Here is a 6237-nt window from a genome sequence, read left to right as displayed (position 1 = left end):
TGGTCCTTGTGGGATTTCTGGGCAGGATGCCAACCTAACCCGCACACCCAGGTGCTCCATTCTTAGCCAGCTGCCTGCTGAGCTCATGGTCAACACGGCACAGATGCACATGGAGTAGACGGTGACTCGTTCAGAGAAGCAGGGAGGTGGTGGCACAAATGAATGCCATGCTTGGGAGAGCAGGGAATACCACCCAGGGTGAGCAGCAGGGAAGGCTGGCCCTGACTTTGGACAGCAGGGGCGGCGCACAGGACGGACACGCTTCTGTATCAAGAGCGGGGCGTGGGTGTGACAGCAATGGTCTCTTGTGCTGAGGCTGCTGGGGAGCAGCAGAGGACTAGGCACTGGGAAAGGGCTGAGGCCCCCTCTGCTCTCCCAGGCCTGGGTCTGTTCACACTGGCAACCATGTTAGAGTTGGTAGTTTCTAGAAATTTCTACAAATATGCACAGCATAAAATGTCTCACATCCTCTCTTGTGCCTTTTAAAGTGAAGTAACAGTGATTCTTGCAACCGGTTCTGACTCTCTCAGGCAGAGCCCTGAGCTGCGAAGTAGAGATGAGAACAGAGATGGGGAGACCATGGCTGCGCGGACATCTTTATTTTTCCTGGGTGGGGAGAAGGATACACAGCCACACTGCAGTCACTTAGCTTGTAAAAATATCTCAATAAATAAAACAAACAAGCAACATATACACTGAACAAAGAATATTTTTTAAAAATGGCTAGCCGAGCAATCATGGAGAAAGAAAAAGAATAGCGGCATGAAAATAAGAATTCCAGGCTGACTTGGAACAATCATGCAGAGGCTCGGGGGAGGGGAAGGAACTCGGGGTCCTCTTCTGAGAGCCTTGGTCCAGTTTCAACAGAATCGTACAAGAATGCATTTCTGTTTTATTAAAAAAATAGACATTAAAAAAGGCACTTAGAGGGAAATACAAATTCAAAATCCAAATCCTCATAAATGTGTTCCTGAATCTAGACATTTTCAGAAAGAATAAACCTCCCCCCAAACATAAGACCCAGAAGAAAAATCCAAACAGACAAGATGACCGTGACAATGTCACCAGCAAGAGGGCTGGGAGTGCCCTTCCTATGTGGGGACCGTCCTGGGGGAGGACGGGAGCCCGGGTCTTCTGTCCGATGTCACTGCTGTCCCTTCTCTCGACGCTGGTGGAGGGCAGAGGTGGGGGCCTCCTGAGGTTGTTCAGGTTTCAGAAGTTACAGACTCGAATGCATCCCAACTCCACTTGCGCCGCCGACGCGACGGACAGCCTGGAAGATAAGGAAGGGGGACGGTGAGCTACGGCCGCCTCTCTCAGCTTCCTGCAGGATCGTCCTGAGACTGTCCCAAGGCTGGGTGGGACGGGACATGGGGCAGGCAGGCCCTGAGAGAGCTGGCTCTGTTCTACTCACGTTCCTCCCAAAAGACACTGGACAGGTGACTGCCACGGGGCCAGCCCAGGCTTCCACAACCCCTGCCCCCTGGGCCAGGCCAAGCCCAGAGCATCCTTTCGCACCCCCGAGTGAATGCCCTTTCTCACACTCACCACCCCGGGGCCTCTCCCCGGCCCGTGCTCAGCGCAGCCGTGAATGCTGTCTGGCTGTGGGTGAGCCCCTCACAACAGGCTGCCTGGGGACAAGAGAGGCTCGGTGCAGGCCCGAGGGAGCTGCGGGGTTTCGGGCAGCAGAGGGCTGTGTTTCAGCGAGGAGGACGCAGAGAAGTGGGTCAGCCGCTGGGGGGAGCTGTCAACGGCGGATGCTTGCTTTAAAATGTGTGCTTTCAAAACAATGACAGATTCACAGGAAGTTGCAAAAACAACACAGAGATGTCCCACGTGCCTTTCACCCAGTTTCCACACATACCACATCCACAAACACACCCACCCCCACATACACACACACACACACACACACCACACATACTACACACTACACACACCCCACACTACACACACACCACATACACATACCACACACACAAACACACCCACCCCCACATACACACACACACCACGCATACTACACACTACACACACCCCACACTACACACACACCACATACACATACCACACCCAAACACACCCCACCCCCACATACACACACACACACACACCACACATACTACACACTACACACACCCCACATACACATACCACATCCACAAACACACCCCACCCCCACATACACACACACACCACACATACTACACACTACACACCCCCCACACTACACACACACCACATACACATACCACACACACAAACACACCCCACCCCCACATACACACAAACACACACCACACACACCACACACTACACACCCCCCACACTACATACACACCACATACACATACCACACACACAAACACACCCTACCCCCACATACACACAAACACACACCACACACCACATACACACCACATACACATACCACACAAACACACCCCACCCCCACATATACACACAAACACACACCACACGTACCACACACTACACACACCCCACACTACACACACACCACATACACATACCACACACACAAACACACCACACTGCCACATACACACACAAACACACTACATACACCACACACCACACAAACACACGACACCCCTCCCACACACAAACACATCACATACACCACACACCACACAAACATACCATACACTACACACACATCCCACACTGTACATACACACCTCATACACAAACACATACCACACAAACACACCACACCACCACATACACACACACACCACAAACACACTGCATACTACACACACCCCACACACTGCACAAACATACCACACACATATCCACACAGACAACATACCATATGGTATAATATATACCACATTATACGCCACACATACGGTGGTGTCACCACATCACACCCAGGCATCTGGCACCAGTATGGACCAAGAGCTTATTCACATGTCACTTGTGTGGGTGTGTGTGGTGTGGGGTACGTATGTGTGGTATATAGTGGGTAGTGTACCTGGTATGTTGTGTGTGTGTGTACATGGTACGTTTGTGTGGTGTGTGGTGCATGTGGTTTGTGTTTGTGTGTATGTGGGGGTGTGGTGTGTTTGTGTGTGTGGTGTGTGTGTGTATGTGGTGTCTATGTACAGTGTGAAGTGTGTGTGTAGTGTGTGGTATGTGTGGTGCATGGTGTATGTGGTGTGTGTTTGTGTGGGGGGTTGTGGCATTTTGTGTGTGTGGGGTATATGTGTACAGTGTGGTGTATGTGTGTGTGTGTGTGGTGTGGGGTACGTATATGTGGTATGTAGTGGGTAGTGTACATGGTATGTTATCTGTATGTGTATGTGGTATGTCTGTGTGTGTGTGGTATGTTTGTATGGTGTGTGGTGTATGTGGTGTGAGTTTGTGTGTGTATGTGGGGGTGTGGTGTGTTTGTGTGGTATGTGTGTGTGTATGTAGTGCGTATGTACAGTGTGGGGTGTGTGTGTAGTGTGTGTTATGTTTGTGTGCTGTGTGATGTGTGTTTGTGTGTGGTGTGGGTGGTGTGTGTTTGTAAGTGGGGGGTGTAGTGTGTTTGTGTGTGGTATGTGTGTGTATGTGGTGTGTATGTACAGTGTGGGTGTGTGTGTAGTGTGTGGTATATTTGTGTGGCGCATGGTGTGTATGTGTGCACGTGGGTATGTGGAGTGTTTGTGTGTTTTTGTGTGTGTTTTTGTGTATTGTGTGCATTTGTGTGTGTGTTGTGTGCGTTTGTGTGTGTGTATTGTGTGCGTTTGTGTGTGTGTGTGTGTGGTGTATGTGTACTTCCTGCAGTTTCATCATGCATGTTGTTTCTTGCACCCCCCACTGTGATCAAGACACACAGTTCTTCCAGCCCCACAAGGTCCCCTCGTGCCACACAAGTGACTTCTAAGTGCACCTGTGGGCCAATCAAACTGTGGGTGTGCCAGGCTTGGTGCAGCTCCAGGGCTGCAACCAGCTGTCCCGGGAGCACCTTGGGGAAAGAACCCGCTCAGGCGCTACCCAGAGCTTCGTTCCCACCTGCAGGGGAACAGGCAGGAGGAAAGTCCAGGTCCTCCAGGAAGCCGGGGTGGAGACCCCAATCCCGCACCTCCCTCTCAAGCTCAAAGAGAAGGTGCTGAGAGGAGGCCGGGGCCAGCGTCTGAGACCCAGGGTGCACAGGGATGTGGTGTCATAAGCCCAAGGTCTTGGGGCACCTCAGTGGGTCCCACAGGGCGGGGCACACGCCACTGGCATCAGCACCTGGTCGGGGGTGTGGCGAACACAGGTGGGCCCCGCACCACGCCTCAGGGCCGCTTCTGCCACACACCCAGGCCAGCCTGCAGCAGCCCCCGGGCTGTGTTGCGGCCCTGCCAGGAGACCTGAGCTCTAGCAGGGATCTCTGAAGCCTGGCCCTGAGCCCTGGGACCTTTCCTGCCCGCCACAGGGCCTGGCCTTGTAAGTGCTCACTCCCACACCTGTTGCACTAACATGAGAATAGCCAGTTGACCTGCAGAGCCTGCTGGAGGTGAGTGTTCAGTGAGAAGTATTGGAGAGCTCCCCTGAGCCAAGGGGCAAACCAGCGCGACGAGACCCTCCTCCCGCAGAGGGGCTGAGCGTGGTGGGAGGGGTGGGTGTTAGCCCAGAGGCAGGCATGGGCTCCCCAAGACGGCCGCCAGGAGAGGGGTCACCGTGAGGATTCTGCCGCAGGGAAGGAGGCCCAGGGAGGCCCCAGGCACTGGGGGGAGGATGTGGAAGCTGGAGGGACGTGTGATGTGGTGCTCGGTGACATCCCATGTGTGTGTCTGTGAGTGTGCCCACTAGTGTGAGAGTGTGTGAGTATGAAAGAATGTCCAGTGTGAGTGTGTGTCCATGTGCAAGTTGTGTAAATTGTGTGAGCGTGTGCATCGTGTAAGTTGGTCCGTGTGTGTGTCTGTGTGAGCATGTGCGTACATGAGTCGGTCTGTGTGTCCCTGTGGGAGTGTCAGTGTGCACGTGTATGTGTGTGTACATCCGTGTGAGTGTGTTTTCCCGTGGAAGAGCTAGTGTGCATGTTTGTGAGTGTGTACATCCACGTGAGTGGGCCCGTGTATGTGTGTGTGTGTGGAAGCATGTACATCCTCGTGAGTGGGTCTGTGTGTCCCTGTGGGAGTGTCAGTGTGCATGTTTTTGTGTGGGTGTGTGCATCTGTGTGCGTGGACCCGTGTGTGTCCCTGTGGGTGTGGGTGTCTGATGTTACACAGCAGTGTGCAGGGGGGACGTGTGGTTCCACTCCTTCACCCCCAGCCCTCTCCCAACCCCCAGCCCCAGGCTTCACCCCAGCAGCCTACATCCTCAGAGACCTCCAGGAACCTTTGTTGAACCAAGACAAGGGTCTGAAAAGGCCAAGACATATTTTCCCTGAAACCCATGCATATGAAAACCACACACACACACACACGTACACACACACACACACACACACGTACACACACTTTTTTCAAACTTCAGAGCGCTCCAAATATTTAAGCCTTTTTTAAGTGGTCCTGGGCAGAAAGTCAAAGGCTGCTCTCTCGGAGAATGTGGTTGTAATTAGATAATTAATAAGGGGGGGGGGGTAGAGAAAGCTAAATGGAAGCCTTCCTCAGTGGGAGGAAATAATTACCACAGCTTTTGATATATGAGCTGAACCAGCCCTCCGAGGGGAAATACCGTATCACCCATGAAAAGCCAAAAATGACAGGGGCCGTCCCCTGGCCAGTGGTGGGTTTCAGGGTTTGCTTCACATGCCCGAGGGGACCCAGGCTCAGGCAGAAACGGGCGGCAGGTTCATTAGTCTTCTTGTCCGAGCGCCTCTGGGCCTGGCCCCCTTGATGTCACCCTGACCCCAGTCATGTCTGCTGACATGGGCCGTGTTCTCTGCAACAAATGTAAAACATCTGGGGCTGGGGAGTGCCTCCTGCATACACAGGCCACCTGGAACTGTGTGCATGCGCCCTGCGTGCAGTTACCTCCCTGTATCTGCCTGCCTGGCCCAGGAGTGGCGGGATGGAGGGGGTGGTGGAGCTGCAAAGCTGTGGCTGGACCAAGAGAGTGCCTCAGTTGTCTCTTCCACACCAGACCGGGGCCCTAAGGAGCAGGTGAAAGGCCCCATTCAACTCTATATCCCCAAGGCCTAACAAAGGGACAGAAGCATTATGGAAAAGGCTAGGAGAGGCAGCGTGGGCCAAGGGAGAGGGGTTTCACTCTAAGACCATTTATCCACCTCCTCACCTG

General features: G+C 53.3%; 1 protein-coding gene across 1 annotated transcript in view; it reads right to left on the bottom strand.

The window, feature by feature from the left end:
- Positions 1-577: 577 nt before the first annotated feature.
- Positions 578-6237, bottom strand: part of TWIST2 (twist family bHLH transcription factor 2) — a 60887-nt gene continuing 55227 nt past the window's right edge. Inside the window, exon 2 of the mRNA XM_004092061.3 lies at positions 578-1273. The gene's annotated coding sequence lies outside the window, so the exon portion shown is untranslated. The remainder of the gene's footprint in view (positions 1274-6237) is intronic.

This window comes from Nomascus leucogenys, chromosome 22a (assembly GCF_006542625.1).
Source record: "Nomascus leucogenys isolate Asia chromosome 22a, Asia_NLE_v1, whole genome shotgun sequence".
Taxonomy (NCBI): Eukaryota; Metazoa; Chordata; class Mammalia; order Primates; family Hylobatidae; genus Nomascus; species Nomascus leucogenys.
Note: the sequence above shows the minus strand (reverse complement) of the source record. Positions and strands in the feature narration are given on the sequence as shown.